We start from the raw sequence: 20,126 nt of genomic DNA on the forward strand, positions 1-20,126 counted from the left end.
TAAATATGTTGTTAAGTCAGCATGAAACTGTCATGAATTTGAGGATGAACCCAAGCGCAGACAGGATGCTTGACACAGTTTATTTATGGACAAAAAACAGGGAAAACTATGGAAGCTTGTTTCCACCACAGAATAAAACAATTTAAAAGATAATTGCGACTTTTTATCTCACAATTGCGAGTTTATATCTCGCAATTCTGACTTTATTTCTCACAATTGCGAGATATAAAGTCAGAATTGCGTGAAATAAAGTCGCAATTGCGTGTTATAAAGTCAGAATTGTGAGAAAAAAGTCAGAATTCTGACTTTATAATACGCAATTGGGAGATATAAAGTCAGAATTGCATGATATAAAGTCGCAATTGCGTGTTAAGTCAGACTTGTGAGATATAAACTATTCTGAGGTAAAAAAAAAAAAAAAAGTCTGTCTTTTTTTTCTCCTTAGAATTGGACTTTATATCTCACAATTCTGAGAAAATATGTCAGAATTGCGAGATATTAACTCACAATTATGTGTTATAAAGTCAGAATTGCGTGATATAAAGTCGCAATTGCGAGAAAAAAAGTCAGAATTCTGACTTTATAAGACGCAATTGCGACTTTATTTCACGCAATTCTAACTTTATATCTCGCAATTCTGAGAAATAAAGTCGCAATTTTCGTTTAAAATGTTTTATTCTGTGGCGGAAACAAGCTTCCATAGAAAACAAAACCCACAAGGGGGCAAAACATGGACAGTAGTGATGTAACGTCTGATGAAGCTTGCTTCAAACTCGAACGGTCCTTGCAATGAACGTACTCGGTTACTAACGTAACCTCGGTTCTCTCTAGAAGAGGGAACGAGTACTGCGTAAGATATCTTACGCTAGGGGAAAATCCTTTTCCGCGAGATATTGAAGCCAAAAATTATCCTTAATTTTGTAATAATGCAAAACGCGTTGCAGCAGCAATGCAGACATAGGCGAGACAGCTCGCGCGCCTATTGGCTGCTCTGCGGCAACTGCAGCAGCCTATCGAGCGAGGCCTGGCGTGACGTCAGACCCAATCAGGGCACTTCGCGCCCGCTGCGTCACGTCCCGCCGAAATGGGCGTGGTCTAGGCCTATAAATATCGCTCGCAGGCAGCTATTATCTGGTTTTTCATCATCGAAGCAACCAGAGCGTGTGCATGCACGGCAAGATACGCAGTACTCGTTCCCTCTTCTAGAGAGAACCGAGGTTACGTTAGTAACCGAGTACGTTCTCTTACGAGAGGTCTCTCGTACTGCGTAAGATATCTTACGCTAGGGGACCCAGTGTAAAACGCCGTGCATGCTGAGATCTGACACCAAAGACCCAAGGGCGAAAGCCCGGGGTACATATAGTGCACAATCACTCAGTGAACTCACAGAGAGTCCGGGAAGAAGGAGGGGTGCAGCCTCACTTTTCCACATAAAGTAGCGTCGAAGGGACGCAAATTTCATCATACAGACAGGGCGGGGTACGGCCTGAACTGATGGGAAAAAATGTGGGTCTTACACAGTTTGCCCAGCTTTAAACTGTCAAAAATTGAGCTGTGCTCAGTAAACGCAGCATTCTGAGCTGAACGCATCAGGTCAGATAATACTGGTAGTTTAGACCGACAGCAGCCTGGCCTGCAGGGCGGGAACCTCTAGGTTATAAAACCTTATAAATGTAGACGGGGAGGCCCAGCCTGCCGCCATACAAATATCTTGCAAGGCAATCCCACTTGACCAAGCCCACGAAGAGGCCATGCCTCTTGTGGAATGCGCTCTGACACCCAAAGGGCACTGCATGCCCTTGGAGGCGTATGCCAGCGCTATAGCATCAACTATCCATCTGGATAGGCTCTGTTTCGACGCGGCTAGTCCCTTAGAACGTCCGCTAAACGAAACAAAGAGCTGTTCCGTCTGTCTGAAAACAGACGAGCGAGACACATAAGCTCGTAATGCCCTGACTGGGCAAAGGAGGCTCGCGTCTCTTTCCTCATCAGGGACCGGTAGGGCTGACAGAGAGATAATCTGCGCCCTAAACGGTGTGTTGAGGGATTTTGGAACATAACCGTGCTTAGGTTTGAGTATAACTTTTGAGTCATTGGGCCCAAACTCCATGCACGCCGCGCTCACAGAGAGCGCGTGCAGATCCCCTATGCGCTTCACCGAAGCGAGAGCCAGCAAAAACACCGTTTTGAAAGACAGGTGTTTCAAATCGATTGACTGTAAAGGCTCAAATGGCGCACCTTTCATGGCTTCCAGAACCGTAGAAAGGTCCCATACGGGGACTGAGGGAGGTCTGGGAGGATTCAGTCTCTTAGCTCCTTTAAGGAAGCGGATGACTAAATCGTTCCTTCCTATTGACTGACCAAGCGTTGTTTCTGAGAACGCTGCTATAGCCGCCACATAAACTTTGAGCGTGGAGGGGGCCCTGCCCCCATCCAACAGCTCTTGTAGGAAGGAAAACACCTCCGTCACATCACAATTTGTGGGTGACACACCACGGGCTGTGCACCAGCCCGAAAACACTGACCATTTCGAAGAATAGAGTCGTCTTGTAGACGGAGCTCTAGCCTGCGTGATCGTGTTTAATACTCCTTTAGGGAGTCCAACATGAACCCGTTGATGGCCCAGACATGAAGGGACCATAGTTCCGGGTGAGGATGCCAGATCGAGCCGCGGGCCTGTGAGAGGAGATCTCTCCTCACTGGTACTGGCCACGGGGCAGTACTTGCTAACTGTATCACGGCTGGGAACCAAGGTTGGTTTTTCCAGAACGGTGCTACCAGCAGTACTGAGCATCCTTCTTCCCTGATCCGTTCTATCACCTGAGGCAGGAGAGAGACGGGGGGAAAAGCATAGAGCGGGCGGCGGGGCCACACATGGGCCAGCGCGCTCCTGCTCTTGGAGAAAAATTCTTGACAATGAGCGTTTTCTTGAGACGCAAACAGGTCCACTTCCGCTCTGCCGAATTTCTTCCACAGCAGTTGGACTGTCTGTGGGTGTAGAGACCATTCGCCTGCCGGAACATTGTTCCTGGACAGTCTGTCCGGTCCTAAATTCAAGATCCCTGGCATGTGCGCTGCTCTGAGCGAGCGCAGGTTGCACTGAGCCCATACCAGGAGGCGTTCTGCCAGCCTGTACAGTTTCTCGGATCTGATGCCGCCCTGGCGATTTATGTAGGACACCACAGACATGTTGTCCGAACGGACCAAGACGTGGTGACCATTTATTTGGGGACAAAAACGCGTCAGCGCGTTGTCTACTGCCAGCATTTCGCGGCAGTTTATGTGCAGGAGCTTCTCCCGTTCTGACCACTGGCCGAAGAACGGTCTGCCCTCGAGCAGCGCTCCCCATCTCGAGGTGGACGCGTCCGTGGACACCACTTTCACCCTCGAGGAAGTCCCCAGGCTTACACCTGATTGGTACCAGTCGTTCGCTTTCCAGGGTTTCAGAGCTGTAACGCATTTCTGATTGACCCTGAGGCGAAGCAAACCGGGTGCCCACGCTTCGTGTGGGACTCGCGCTTTCAGCCAAAACTGCAGCGGGCGCATGCGGAGCAGACCCAGCTGGAGCACTGACGATGCTGAGGCCATGAGACCTAGCATCTTCTGAAATTTCTTGAGCGGGACAGACGCGCCGCAGCGAAAAGAGTTCGCTGTGCGTCGAATGTCTACCGCGCGCTGTTGTGATAGTCGCGCTATCATGGATAGTGAGTTCAGTTCTGTGCCCAGGAAAGATATTTTCTGACTGGGTGACAGGGAGCTCTTTGCCCAATTGACACTCAGACCCAAATCCTCGAGGTGATCGAGTAAAATGGTCGTGTGTTCTATGAGCACTGCGCGAGATTGCGCTAGAATCAGCCAATCGTTCAAATAGTTCAGCACTCGCATGCCTCTCATTCTGAGGGGTGCGAGCGCCGCATCCATGCACTTCGTAAATGTACGGGGTGCTAGGGACAAACCAAACGGCAGGACTGTGTACTGATATGCCTGGCCCTCGAAGGCGAATCTCAAATATCGCCTGTGACGTGACGCTATCTGTATTTGAAAATACGCGTCTTTCAGATCTATTGACACAAACCAATCTCCTTGGCGAATCTGCACAAGGATTTGCCTGGTCGTGAGCATCCTGAACTGTCGCTTCACAAGCACTTTGTTCAGTTGCCTTAGATCTAGTATGGGTCTGAGACCCCCGTCTTTTTTCGGTACCAGGAAGTATCTGCTGTATAGCCCTCCCTCGCTCTGATCTTGAGAGAGAGGTTCTATGGCCCCTTTGCTCAATAGTTTCGTCACTTCGGCTCGAAGTAGATGTGCTACTTCTGTTTTTACCGTGGTCTCGACGCGCGCCACATAGCGGCGAGGGCGTCGGCGAAACTGCAGCGAATAGCCTCTTTCTATAATGTTCAGCACCCACTTCGAAAACCCCGGGTAGCAGATTGCCCGCGCTCGACTCCTCTGCGGTGGTTAACCGCGAGGGGGAGGGCTGGGCGGTTCCCGTGGGAACTGTCATGTCTATGTGTGGATGTGGGCGCGGGACAGCGGGCACATTTATCACACCGAAAGCATCGTTCGCTTGCGTGAAGCGAGTGCACGTTGGTTTCGTTTTTACAGAAACCGTGAGACATGCATAACGTGGTGTTAGTGGGCACATTCACCATGTTTGAAGCGCAATCGGTCTGAGCCGATGCATGTGCGCGAGCCCTGTGTGACGGGCTGTGCTTGTGTGTAGAGATGGGCACTGGGCAGTGGGCATTCTTCTTACACATAAAGCACCATCGGCCGTGGCCGGGACACCAGAAAAATACACACTTATGGGATTTATCTGGGTAGCCGTAAAAACGGCGTTTGTGTGCAGGCAAGCGGGTGACAGAACCGACTTGTTTACTGCAGGATACACTGGAACAGTCACATTTACTGGAACTGAACGAGCGAGAAGTTGCCATAGAAACAGAGAGCGTCAACATGCTGGCGTTTATTGCAGGCCTGCGTGCATTACAACAGGCTTGTTCACTGCAATATTGACATTTCCAGTCGCCTGAATTCCAGAGGGGAATGGGAAATGTATAGGAAAAAGGAGGTTGGTCTGTCCGCAGCGGGACCAGAAAAACTCCCTTTTTTTCCTTACGCCAGTGACGCACGGAACACCATAGAAACGGTGTTTGGGTGCAGGCGAGCGGGTTGTACAACGCGCTCGTTGGCTGCAAAATACACATCTGCAGTCGCCTTTTCAGGGAACTGACAGAGCGAGCATTGACGGCATAATTTTATCTGCCGGTAGACCCGGGGATCGAACGCGGGTCTCTCGCGTGCAAAAACCTGAGAGTCTGCCACTGGGCCACAGGGGGAGACACATTGTAACTCAGTTAGCGCGAGTATTATAAGAGAGCGTCAACGTGCTGGCGTTTGTTTGCAGGCATGCGTGTATTACAACAGGCTTGCTCACTGCAATACTGACATTTCCAGTCGCCCGAACTTCAGAGGGGAATGAGAAATGTACGAGAAAGAGGAGGTCGGTCCGTCCGCGGGGGGACCAGAAAACGCTCTTTTCTCCTTTCGCCAGTGACGCACGGAAACCATAGAAACGGTGTTTGGGTGCAGGCGAGCGGGTTGTGCAACGCGCTCGTTGGCTGCAAAATGCACGTCTGCAGTCGCTTTTCAGGGAACTGACAGAGCGAAGCATTGGCGGCATAATTTTAACTGCCGCTAGACCGGGATTCGAACTCCGGTCTCTCGTGAGAAAAACCAATCATTCCGCCACTGAGCCACAGGGGGGAACGCAAAGGTTTTCGGATGCACGAGCATATAAGAGCGTCACATGCTTTCTTCGGCGTATGCTTGCAGGCGCGCTTGTATTAAAACAGGCTCGCCTGCTGCAATATTGATATTTCCAGTCGCATGATCAGGGAACTGGGAATATGTATGAGAAATTGAAGGTCAGTCCATCCTCGGAGGGACTAAAAAACACATCTTTCTCCTTTCGCCGGTGAGTGACGCATGAATGGGGCGCAGAAGGCAGGGTAGCTTTCTTATAACGTAAAGAAAAACTAACCCCGACCGTCCGCTTCCAGCCTCCCTTGTGAGCGGCGCAGTTTGCGCGGCTTGAACAGAGGGAGAGAGAAAGCTAGCCCCGTGACCGCCCGCTCCTGACATCCTCTGTGAGCGGCGCGGTGTGCGCGGCTCGAACAGAGGGAGAACAGGTATCGTCCCCCAAGCAGGCAAGGCAAGCGGGCGAACCGGCAAGCTTTGCGGGTTGGGGGGGGGGGGGGGCGGAGGAGCAGTCTCGGAGAAGGATGCCAGGTGAGTCCTCAGAGTCACCATAGGCAGTACCTAACTCGCAGTGAGGGCAGTCGCCGTCAGCGAGTGCGAGAGCTGCGTGATCAGGAAAAGGGGCGTCTTGAAAAAGACGCCCAGCTCTTTTAGTGCAATGGGAGTGTGTGTCGCGGCGGCGAGCACACACACATACATAAACACAGTAGCAGAGAAAGGATATAATGCCGGAAAGCGCAGCAGGAAGGCAAGGAAGGCGGCGCGGCCAGCGACTTCAGTGACTCGTCCCGCTGAAGGTGCTCTCTGTCAGACGGCGCGGCTTCTAATCCAGCTCCAGCGATGCGTGTGCTTCGCTTGAAGGATGAAAAATCAGATAATAGCTGCCTGCGAGCGATATTTATAGGCCTAGACCACGCAAATTTCGGCGGGACGTGACGCAGCGGGCGCGAAGTGCCCTGATTGGGTCTGACGTCACGCCAGGCCTCGCTCGATAGGCTGCTGCAGTTGCCGCAGAGCAGCCAATAGGCGCGCGAGCTGTCTCGCCTATGTCTGCATTGCTGCTGCAACGCGTTTTGCATTATTACAAAATTAAGGATAATTTTTGGCTTCAATATCTCGCGGAAAAGGATTTTCCCCTAGCGTAAGATATCTTACGCAGTACGAGAGACCTCTCGTAAGAGAACCACTGCTTCGTATCATTACGTCACTAGTCACGTGAGAATGACTTATGGAAGCAAACACTCCTGTAGTGAACCACCTGACTGCTTTGACAGCCCAATCCAGTGTTGACAGGTTTGAAACCTGGCGGCTGTATTTCTTATAAAAGTGAAGCCAAACCATGGCAACACCGTGATAATATTTCCAAAATAATATTTCTGAATAAAAACCATACCATTTAATGAACACTTTGTCTAAGCCTTCTGCATGTACCCAAAGCACACCCTCTGCCACATTTATTTATTATTAATTAGAGAACATATGAACATTGTTACATAAAAACATGCATCAAAGACCGAAACTAAACCCCTCTGCTACATTATACCAGTACAACCAGTTACACAAGCACATCCTTTTCAACATACAAAAATATCAGTCTCACCAGTTAACAAGTTATAGAGTTCTGCTTCCCACAGCTAAACAAGATAAAGCTTTCACACATGATACTGCCCTGCTAAACAAACTATAGAAACCATTACAGAAATTCTGTTGGATTTAATGGTTTTCATGGGAATTTTATTGGTTGTAATGGGAATTATGGTCTCTGTGGCAGGCTTGTGCACAATTCAAGAACTGAATTGAGAATGACTCCTTAATTCCAATTCAATTCTTGAATTTGAATTGATGTCAAAAACAGGATCTAGAATTACACTTCGAATTTGAATTAAAGGAAGCAGAATTGCAATTCAATAAAAATTCAAAGAAATTCATATACATATTTTAAGTGAAGTGTTTAACAATGAAGCTTTACAGTATATGTCAGATATGATTGCATTATAAATGATATTAGTTTGAACTACTTGTACAGATTACATTAAAAGGTTATGTTTTTCCCCAGCAAATGAATGTTAAAAGCTCTAGTCACAGAACAAATAATTAAGTTTGATTTATTGTAATTGTAATTGTAATTGTGTGGAACATGATGGAACATGATTCCATTTCCCAGAATGCTTTACTTTAACCAAGTATTTAAAATGGTTGCTAAACAATTTGAGGTGGACATTTGAAAGCACAATTTGATGGGCAACACTGGACTTTAAGTTTCATTAGTCCCTTATAACTTCACTCTGCACCTGTAGAGAGAATCTTTAGTGTTGCAGGAGATATATTCAGACCAGAACGGTGCAGACTCAATGATAACACATTTGAGGAGCGATTGAGAATTAGATGCAACAGTGTTGCTCAGTCATTTTTTGCATTGGAATAAATGATAACTGCATTTACAACAAGTTTGTGTTTGTGTGATTACTTTGAAATGAAAATTACATTGGAGCAAAACTAATTAAACAACATTGAGGGGGTAATTTATTTCAAGAATCTATTTTAGAACAATATGTATGCAGGGTTGAGGAGTAAATAGTTACGTGAAATGAAATTATTTCTGTTATTAAATTACAAAATTAATGTAATAGTATTTAGTTGTATTACTGAGGTGAAATCGTCCCCTTGTGATTATAAAGGTCTTTCTGCGTTCTGAGCAGTTCTGAGATATTGAGCTTTAAAGTTTTTGACTGTGTAGAAAGAACCTTTTTATTTTCTAAATAAAAAGTTCCAAAATGTACACAACTTAAAAAACAACATCACACAATGTAAAGAAGTGGTCACTGAATAAGAATATGTGAATAACTACATTTTGACAAAAATGTCAGATAGAACCTTATAATTCCAAGGGGACGAAATGTTTAATTCAATTAGTTACTAATCAACTTAACACGAAATTGCTTTGCATTGATAAAGTTATTCAAAGTAATCCAAACCACATTTATAATGGGTAACTAATAACAGTAAGCAATAACACTTCCAAAGTAACCTTCCTAACACTGAATGCATGCGAGACTCAACACACTCTTTCTGTTGTGTGACTGTGTGGAATTTCTTTGAATTGCCATGAATTTAATTCCACTTCCTGTCATTCAAATTCAAATTCAATTCCACGTCCTGTGAGGCGGAGTCAATTCACTTCAAATTCCAATTCATGAATTGAATGGAGGCCAAATTCTGAATTTTGCACGAGCCTGGTCTGTGTGTCTCTACTGATATGTGTTGGGTTCTATTGGTGGGGGCATTAAATCCTAATGGAATATGTCCCAAACACACTACAAAAAATAATTCTGTAGTGGTTTAAATGGTAAAAGCCAATGGTTCCTATTGGTATTTTAATAGAAACCATTAGAATTTCTGTGATGGTTTCCAACTTTTTTTAAGCTGGTCTGATCTTCTGTCCTTGTCTAAAGAAATAATTACACACACTCATCATGCTTAATGTTTTATTATCAAGGTGAACACATGAAACTCATCAGTATCTGTAAAATTCACCTACATAAATGAGTTTCACAGCACTAACACTGTTTCAGCTTTGATCGCCTCGGTAAACACGTAATAAACGGGGCTTTAACATATAAGCCTACTTGCATTTTATGGTTGTCAGCTTTGTTGCATCACATTTACTTCACCAGGAGATGGTGCTGCAATTTCTATCTGAATGAAGCTTCGAGTAATGAACCATTTTCGACACAATTATATCAGAAAGCAATAATGCTTCGAAACGCTTCATTTGGCCATCAGTAATGGACAGGACAAGGAGTGACTAAACTAGACTAAGACTTGACAGATAACTAGACAATAAACCAACAGCAAATACAGAATCAGAACTTTCTCTAGACAATACTCTTGACAGGATACTCACAGGGTTTCACAATGTATAATAAGGTAAGATAATGAACCAGCACAGGACAACAAACACAAGGGGATTAAATAGGGAGACTAATGATAACATAACAGGTGATAGTCAGGAGGCCAAAACTGATATTAAAACTTTGTTGGACACTTTTTGGTACAAGTATACAACCTATCCAGTATTAATATTTATCCCCTCAACATGTGTTCTAGCCAGGTTGTCAGCTTAGAAATTATTTTTTTTGTCCATTTTAACACTATATTCTTAAAAGTGGTAAAAGCGGATTTTTTTCCCCAAAGTGCTTCCATTTTCTTCCATGTTACCTATTGTAATTTTGGGCAAATGTGCAATATAATCCAACTTATGTGCAAGCATGATCATTAAAAAAATTATAATCAATAAATACCACAAGAGTATCACACCACAAGGGGCACTGTTGTGTCAGCGAAGCTGTGATTTGGCAGCAGATTGAGGCAGCAGATCCAGAGAAGATGATCACAGCAGGTGTCAACAGTACAGTCTGAACAAAACTTTATAAAGGAGTGAATCACACAATCACACAACAGATTAACTTGATCTATTTGTCTACACAAACATTTACCTCAAGATTCTACCATTCTACCATCAAATGTTGCCAGAAACAGGTAAGCTATAAACTGTTTTCCAACTAGCTATATACTTACCAGACATACACTCACCTAAAGGATTATTAGGAACACCATACTAATACTGTGTTTGACCCCCTTTCGCCTTCAGAACTGCCTTAATTCTACGTGGCATTGATTCAACAAGGTCCTGAAAGCATTCTTTAGTAAGGGTGTCACGATTCTCCAAATCCTCGATTCGATTACATTTTCGATTCTAAAGTCACGGTTCGATTCGATTCTCGATTTAAAAAAAATAAATTGAAAGCACAAGCTATGCCATTTTAAGACTTTTATGCAATATAATAATATCTGACCTTTGTTCGCAATACCACACACTACATTGTCAAATTTAAAACGTTTATTAACAACATAATGTAACAATAACTTATATCTTCAGTCAATTGGAAACTTAAACAATATAACCTATTACCTGGCTATTATAGTCCCGGGGCTCCCTGGACTCCTCTTGCGTAACCTCGGTTCCCTTAGAGATAAGGGAACGAGTACTGCTTTGCCTTGCCGTGCTATTTCGCTCATATCAGGTACTTCGCTTCAGTCGATTTAAACCTAAAATCCTTTGGCGAGTTTTTTGTGAATTACACTCTCCAGCCGCGTCCAAATTGGCGCGCTCGAGGTTGGCAGGGCGCCATGCGCTCCCATTGGACCGTACGCCACTGCTAACTTGCCATAGGTTCGTGCAGTTGCCGCAGCACAGACAATCAGCTCGCTCAGACGAGATATGATGCTCTCGCTGTGCAGCTGCAATGTGTTTTAAAATAAAGGCTTCAATATTCGCGAGAAAAGGAGTTTTAACTATTACAGGCAAGCCGAGCTGCCGTGACATGGGGGCGTGGCAGCATCGACGATTCCATTTTTTGATTCGATAATCGAGATTGAGCATTATTTTCGATGACACCCTTATTCTTTAGAAATGTTGGCCCATATTGATAGGATAGCATCTTGCAGTTGATGGAGATTTGTGGGATGCACATCCAGGGCACGAAGCTCCCGTTCCACCACATCCCAAAGATGCTCTATTGGGTTGAGATCTGGTGACTGTGGGGGCCATTTTAGTACAGTGAACTCATTGTCATGTTCAGAAAACCAATTTGAAATGATTCGAGCTTTGTGACATGGTGCATTATCCTGCTGGAAGTAGCCATCAGAGGATGGGTACATGGTGGTCATAAAGGGATGGACATGGTCAGAAACAATGCTCAGGTAGGCCGTGGCATTTAAACGATGCCCAGTTGGCACTAAGGGGCCTAAAGTGTGCCAAGAAAACATCCCCCACACCATTACACCACCACCACCAGCCTGCACAGTGGTAACAAGGCATGATGGATCCATGTTCTCATTCTGTTTACGCCAAATTCTGACTCTACCATCTGAATGTCTCAACAGAAATCAAGACTCATCACACCAGGCAACATTTTTCCAGTCTTCAACTGTCCAATTTTGGTGAGCTCGTGCAAATTGTAGCCTCTTTTTCCTATTTGTAGTGGAGATGAGTGGTACCTGGTGGGATCTTCTGCTGTTGTAGCCCATCCGCCTCAAGGTTGTGCGTGTTGTGGCTTCACAAATGCTTTGCTGCATACCTCAGTTGTAACGAGTGGTTATTTCAGTCAAAGTTGCTCTTCTATCAGCTTGAATCAGTCGGCCCATTCTCCTCTGACCTCTAGCATCAACAAGGCATTTTCGCCCACAGGACTGCCGCATACTGGATGTTTTTCCCTTTTCACACCATTCTTTGTAAACCCTAGAAATGGTTGTGCGTGAAAATCCCAGTAACTGAGCAGATTGTGAAATACTCAGACCGGCCCGTCTGGCACCAACAACCATGCCACGCTCAAAATTGCTTAAATCACCTTTCTTTCCCATTCTGACATTCAGTTTGGAGTTCAGGAGATTGTCTTGACCAGGACCACACCCATAAATGCATTGAAGCAACTGCCATGTGATTGGTTGATTAGATAATTGCATTAATGAGAAATTGAACAGGTGTTCCTAATAATCCTTTAGGTGAGTGTATAGCTAGGCTAATTTACTTTCATAATTACTAGCTTACTTACTAATAGGTAAATTAAGTTTTGTGCAGATATGTAATGGAAATATTATGTTTTTAATTTATTTGCTGCACAGCAGCCTATTTTACAGTCTGCTATAGCTAAAAGTGTTAATAAGTTTGTTAGATAGCAAAGCCCTCAGTTTATGTCAGAGGACATTGTAGTGATCCACTCAGAAACCAATCAGACTAGTGTAGTGAAAAATGTATTTGCCTTCAGATGAGATAACATGGATCCAGAGGGAGCTGTAAGCCTAGCGTCCAAAGAAAAACAAATAGGAAGAGATATTGATTGGGAAATGTTTTTCATTTGTCAAGACAAATATGGAAAATACAGCCAAGATAAAGCCCTTTGATTGAAGTGATTTTTCAGGAAGTGGTGTCTTTGTGCTCTTTCTGGAGATTATTGTAGTATAATATTGTGCAATATTTTTGCAATATAATAGAAACACACCATTATTTGCATTGCGCTTAGCTTGACCTTGCTTATTCAATCCATTCAGTCTCAAAGGGATGAGACTGACAACCTGAGAGCCAACCTCTGCCAACCTGAGAGCCACTGCTTTGATGGGGAAAAACATACCTTTGCCATACGACTATTACATAGTTATTACTACTAACTAGTTACTAACCCCTAACCCTAAAGAAGTGAGAGAGCAGTTTTGTTAGGATGGAATTAATAACTATAGTGATATGTGAATGTAATATAATTTGTGTTACAACCTGGTACACTAATTAAGTCAAATAGCATCATAGACCATCATCTACAGTTCTAAATTTCCGCCTTGACATTAAAGTATTATAACTTGTGCAGCATTGCACTGTCTCTCCCTACAAGCTTTAAACTTGGCTTGACTCATTCCCATAGATATGGGTACTGATTGATAGAGGTTTTGGGATACTAGGTTATGTTTCCAAGCTGATATTCACATTGAAAACTGGTTCTCTTTAGGCGGAGATAGTTTTTTTCATGTTCTAGTTCTGTTGTCTCTTACACTGTACAATAAATGTTCATTCTGACACTTCAGCAGACATCCCATGAGTGTTGGCTTTCATTTGATACCATTTTTATGAATATGGTCCTTGTGGTTGTGGAGATATTCAACATTTACTGTTGGCATGTTGTGTTGAGCAGGAAACCAAAAAATTGGCCTGAAATTGCTTGTACAAGTCACACAAAAAATAATTCAGCTTGACAACCACCCTAATATCTTACCTATGGGTGTCCTCTAACTAAAAAAATAGGGTGACAGCTTGTACCAAAACATGTCCGCAAAAGTCTTAACGGAAGCCCTTTTCAGAATTGGCCCCCTGACTATGACACAGGTAAAGCAATAATGACTAACGAGGATAACAAGGGGGCGGGGTTAAGTAACGAGACAAGGCCATGTGCTTGCACACAAAACACGGGTCTGTCATGATCCTGCCTCAAGACTAGAGAAAATCAAGGACACGAGGGCAGAATCATGACAGACAGAAACACAAATGTGATGCATTTCAGAGGGAAAAACCCTTTCTTCATCTTCTAAATCTGGTATGGGATAAATAGCTGGTGTATTTGACGGCTGATTTTGCCTTGTAAAGATGCAGTCGCATTAGTGACATTTTGCTGGAAAAAAAGTAAACCTGCCGAATTCACGTCACCAATCTGAACCCATGGGGAAATCTTTCACTCTCACGTGAAATTCACAATCGCATGGATTCATATTCATATTGAAATTACTGTATTTTGGCTGTGAAAACTTGCCGAACAATGGTAAATATGACCACAGCTTCAGAGATATTAGTATGATGAACCACACATTTCTGCCACAGCTCATGCAGTCCCGACTATAACAGCAGTAAAGCTCAAAAGCTTAAACACAGAGAAACTGATTATGAAGACATTAGCGAGCCTGGGAAAACCCAGATGAACTTCCGGCAAATTTAGATTTGCTCTGCAAGTCAGTCTGGCCAAGAGCTCATTCAAGCCCATTTCCAATCTTTCCAAATCTTGGCACCAATCAGAAACGTTGAGGCGGGCTTTACACGATGATGATCGCTCTGATTGGTTTTAGGTCTATCCAATTGCGCCCAGAGGCATTTGAGTGACGTCCGTTGGTGACGCCCCTTTGGAAATGTGCTGTGAATGAAGCTTCCCCAGACCCAGTTACGACTGAGAAGAGTCTGGTGTAAACCACGCTACACATTAGCCAGAAAAGGACATGACATTTATTTTTATTTTTTTACATATCCAGAAGGTTTTAATATTGATATTTTAATATTGTAAAGGTTATTCTGTAACCTTCTATGTACTTGTTTTGTCCAGTTTTTAATAATATTCTTTTGGTAACACTTTACAATAAGGTTCATTAGTTAACATTAGTTAACTAGCTTAGTTAACATGAACTAATAATGAACAATACTTCTACAGCATTAATTCATCTTAGTTAATATTAATTTCAACATTTACTAATACATTATTAAAATGAAAGGTTGTATGTGTTAGCATTAGTTAATGCACTGTGAACTAACATGAACAAACAATGAACAGCTGGATTTCTATTAACTAACATTAACAAAGATTAATAAATACTGTAACAAATGTGTTGATCATTGTTAGTTCATGTTAGTAAATACATTAAAGCTGCCGTCGGCAAGTCTGGCAGATTGGGTCGATTAGCCAAAATTTTGAATGTTTACAACTCTCATGCCCCTCCCCACTACCAGCGAGCACCCTCCCATCGAGGTCGTGCTCGTCAGTGCGTCACTGTGCGTGTGTACCTGATTTTCTGTGAACGCGTCCGTCTCTTCAGCATCTATCAACATCATGGACTCGGAGGTAGGCAGCCCTGGCTAATCTATCCATAGATAGCAATAACCGAGGAATTGGAAGCTTGTTAGTAGATTTTCTCTCCACCATCACGCTTCATGCAATCTCCAGGCGAACTTCAGGCGTGGCGTGTGCATGTGATATTAACGTGCGCGAGTGAGGGGGGATCTGTGGCGTGTGCACGACCTGTGATTGACAGTCAGATCTCACACCCCCCTGCGCTGATTGGACCTGATGAAGCGGGAGCGCTGGATTTTTGCAAAACAAATAACATGCTCCAGGTGGAGTTAGAAGCTCGGGTTTTTTTCTAAAACCACCTTATTTATGTTGTTCTGTCGGATTATAGTGTCGATTACACTGAATATGATCAAAAAAATTTTGCCGACGGCAGCTTTAACTAATGTTGACTAATGAACGTTATTGTAAATTTTTATTTTATTTTTTAATTCTTCACATTAAATGGCAGTGTTTAAAACTGACAAATCAGAGCCTACACATGCTATCTAGGTCATATTCAAACTAGTGATAACTACAGCACATGACGGGAAGGGACAAAACTTATTTTTGTTGTATGAATATGTAAACAGTCAATACATCAAGAAAGAACAGAAGAAAAACTATTGTGGCTTTATTCTTTTTTTTATTTATTTTTTATAAACATTTTGGGAAAAAAGCGGAGAAAATCACGTTTTTGTCAAAAATCGTCTGGATGGGATTCGGAACAATGATCAACACTGCATTTGTGAATGATTTGAGGTGTTGAGACTTGAGTGTGCGCAAAATGAAGCTGAACGCAGAACATTAGGTGTACCTGAGCCTTGAGTAACTTCTTCTTAACTACGTGTGCTTCCTCAAACCTGAACTGAGCACCTGAAAGTGCATCCTTCACTCTTCAGCCATGATGAAAGTGCAGCTCTTCAGCCCCTCTGATGCGAAAGCAAGTGTGCTCCACGATTCAGGAGAGCTGGCCCTGCACTGAACACACACACACACACACACACACACACACACACACACACACACAACAGCTGACGAGAACATGCACTGCCAAATCTACTGATGTACTGATGTAGACGACTGTCTCGGTACTGGCAGACTCCATCCGCATGTGAAATCACCGAGCAAATGAGTGAAAGCTTTGAAAGCTATGAACACAAACAGGATTATGTGCCGTTAGACAGACCAGACGACCAACAAACCACAAGCCATGACAGCTTTGCACCGGGACCTTTGACCCAAGACGAGCTCCTCTTAGACAGTCTCTCCTCAAAGGCCTGGAGAGATCCTAAGAGCGTGACATGAGGTGTCTCTCCATCAACTGCTTTAACAGAAACCACAAGACTTCTTGTATGAGGACATTTATCCCGTAACTCGATCTCTTTCCCGCCTTTGAGTCCTGAAAACACAGTGTTGGGGTGAAAAACTAACGCAGGGCTTGTTGTAACACACATGGTTTAAAACTCTTCACACGTGCCATCACGACCAAACTGAGTGTATTTACTGAGTCACAATGCATTTAAAAATGCATCAAAATTCTGAAATCTTTGGAGGATATCACATTTATTTATCCATAGCAAAAGTAAATTTCTTACCTATGTAAATTTTTCATCTCTATTTTTTGTGTTTATTTGCAATGAGACAAATCTGATATTATTTTAATCTTATATCTGTTATTTAACAGTTTAATGCTGATCTGACCAGCAGAAAACACTCAGTCGTGCAGGCGGGGGCATGTTGTCACACTGCGTTACAATGAGCCCCTATTAGAAATATGTTATTCTATTCTATACTTTTATTAATTCTATTGAGAAACCATGAGAAAAAGGTGAATAAAGACTTTTGACTTTTTTCGAATTATGTTTTGAACTATGCTGTATAGCTGTGTTTTTTCTGTGTGTTTGTTGTATTAATTATAAAAAAATGCCATTATTGAATATCATGAAAAAGTTAATAATTGTATTGTATTGACAAAATATTTTAGTTTGTGTTGTATATGTTTTTTTATTAGATCAGATAACATTTTAATCTGTCATATGGTCATTTTATAGTGTACCTCACCTATGGGGCATGTTGTCACATTTCACTTCCATTCTTTCAGGGTAAATCAAGAAAAAAGTATACAGTGTATTAATGAAACAAAACAATTGTGCTAAACGTGTGAAATTAATGTGTGGAAAAATAAATACTCTGAACCCTAAGTGGATTTACACAACCTGAGAATGTAAAAGGAGTTAGGTTCTCTCCTACTTTAACAATTACAAATAACTAACCCTAAACCAAACCATAACTCTATAGTTAATTAATATTACGAGTAAGTACAATGTAAATACGTCACCTTAAAATATGAATAAATGTGCGGCGCTCGCCCCTACTTGTTGAACACCCACAATATCCAAATGTGTTCGAATTGAATGTTACTTGGAAAAAATATCAGAATACTGTTGAAAATTGTACGACAACAGTTTTGTGGAGTTGCTAATTATCCAATTAATGGAGCATCCGTAAAACTTTCGAGTCACGTGCGCAAATGCGACAGTATAACCGCAACAAACAATCCACCTGCAAACACACCAACCAGATGAGACGCATAAAAGAGCCGTAAACCAGCAGACACTCTTTTATCAGCATGTTTTTAAGACACAACAACAGGCTTAACGAAAGTCTTAAACACCTTCAAAGAGCTTCACAGGGTTTCTATGCATATATATTGCCTCATTCTTACTCTGAAAAACAGCCCATCTCATCCTATTTCTAGGTAATTATCACCCTTCAGGAGGAGCAGATGGCAAATTAACCGCTGGATGCAAAACTGCTGACAATGTTGTCGTCTTATCCGTTTTGCATGATGACAGTGTTAGTGTTTTATGCACATCCTGATTACAAGAATTTTGACGGTGGGAGGTTGTTTTCTGGGACTTTAAAGTATGGGATGATTTCTGCAGAAGGCTGCTGTTTTTTTGTGTGATATAATCAAGCTCCGTCTTGAAATGTGTTGTTTGCATAAAGAAGCTTCATTAGTAGCATTTGTTATGCAGAACTAACTCGTTTGTTACCACTCGGAGAGAGCTTTTATTTTTTTATACAGTTCACATTTTGGGGTTTTGTTTAACACAGTTTTGTAAGGCTTGTGTGTCTCAGTAAATCAATTCATTTTGTGAAGGAGAGCAGTGTGGGCTAAACTGGGCCAGTGTCCAGTTTTCTTTCTAACCCCTATAGGAGTATTATAGAGTCCAGTCCACTTCATAAGACGTTAGAGTCAGGGAGTAGAGCCAGTGAGAACGAGCATGGTGTGTCCCAGCTCAAAATCAAATCATTGTGTGGAGAAACACGGTCGTGGAGTATTTCCATTTTGGGAAGAATGTGTGCATTTGTCATGCAACTTTACTGTAGTGTGTTTTTTTCTAAAGATCATCTGACCGTAGTCAATGAAAAGTAGACAAAAACTTTGTTAAACAGTTTTAAAGGGGTCCTATTACTTTAGTTAGTGTGTAGTTGTTTGAGCGTTAAAAAGATCTTCAAGGTTGCAAACCTCAGTCACTCCAAAGGGAGATATTTTATTTAAAGGGATACTTCACCTCTGGAAAGATGAATGTGTATTTAAAATAGGTCATTTATGTAGAAGAAATGTGAAATTATTTTTGAATTTGGAGCTGTCTAGACTGAGAAAAGCCAGAAAATGTATTTTTGGCCTATGTGGATGAAAGACAACAACTCCCAGAATGCACTTGCTTCTCTGCCCTAGGAGGCCACTCCCAAGCCACGCCTCCCGGTTAGAGAGCGCAGTTGAAAACAACCAGGCTAGGCTACTATTTGAGACTCCATGACGAGTTTGCCCGGGATTTCGAGATCACCCAAAATGTCCAGGATTCGGCTTTTGCGTTCTACAGTCGCCATTCATCATGTTTACTGTGGCGAGCAGGACGAGACTGAGGGGCGCGGGAGAGCAGGACGAGGCTGAGGGGCGCAGGAGAACGGTGCGAGGCCGGTGGCGTCATTACTGATGAGCGGCACAGTGAGACGCACCGGTCTCGTAGGCTATCTCTCACGGAGGAGCGGGAATTTTCTTAGCAATGTTAAAATGCACATCAACCGATCACTTGTTTAGCGTTCATGTAAACACTACATTCAGATTCACCAATCGGAATGAATTCAGTTAGATTGAAACAAAACGTGTGCATGTAAACAATGAATGGCGACTGCAGAAAGCAAAAGCCGAATCCCGGACATTTTGGACGATCTCGACGGCTGGACATGTCCGGGAAAAAGAGGATGGTAACCCCTACTACTCAGCTTTCTCCTACTATTCAGCTTTCTCCACAGAACAAGAGCCTGCTAGCTTAGCTTCCAAAGAAAGACGGCTGACACTGTGTACATTCTGTGAGTGAGATCCCTCTATGGGCGGGTTGAACACATGCGGGACAAGCTCCTCCTACTGGCTGTAGTCTTTAGCCTCTGGCCAAAAAATCCTCCGATGACGCAAAAGGACGATTTTTGCGTCATCGGAGGATTTTTTACAGACAAAAAATACATAAATCTCTCGTCTCAGGGGGATATGAGGATGGAAAGCACGGTAATTCAAAAATACTACAGGTTTTCTACTAATACAAAGCTTAATGCTAAATCCTGAAGTATCCCTTTAACCCTTTTCAAGAACTACGACGAGCGACTCGTTTGGACTACAACGTGATTTTTCCAGGCTTTATGAAGTCATAATGTTACTCATTTAAATAATCTCCGACGTACGGAATACGAAAAAAAAAGTAAAAAAAAGTAAGCAGGCCTGGATGAGCTGTATTAGAGGAGACAGTGTTGTCTCTGTCAGAGAGATGCTGTTTTTTACATGTTCCAAAAACTCATTTGTTTGACCTTCCTAAGTCTGTCAAAACTTGTTATTATAACACCAACTTTCCCACACACATTAAAGGACATATTTTGGATTGAATCTGC

This window comes from Leuciscus leuciscus (genome assembly GCF_965113295.1).
Source record: "Leuciscus leuciscus genome assembly, chromosome: 6".
Classification (NCBI taxonomy): Eukaryota; Metazoa; Chordata; class Actinopteri; order Cypriniformes; family Leuciscidae; genus Leuciscus; species Leuciscus leuciscus.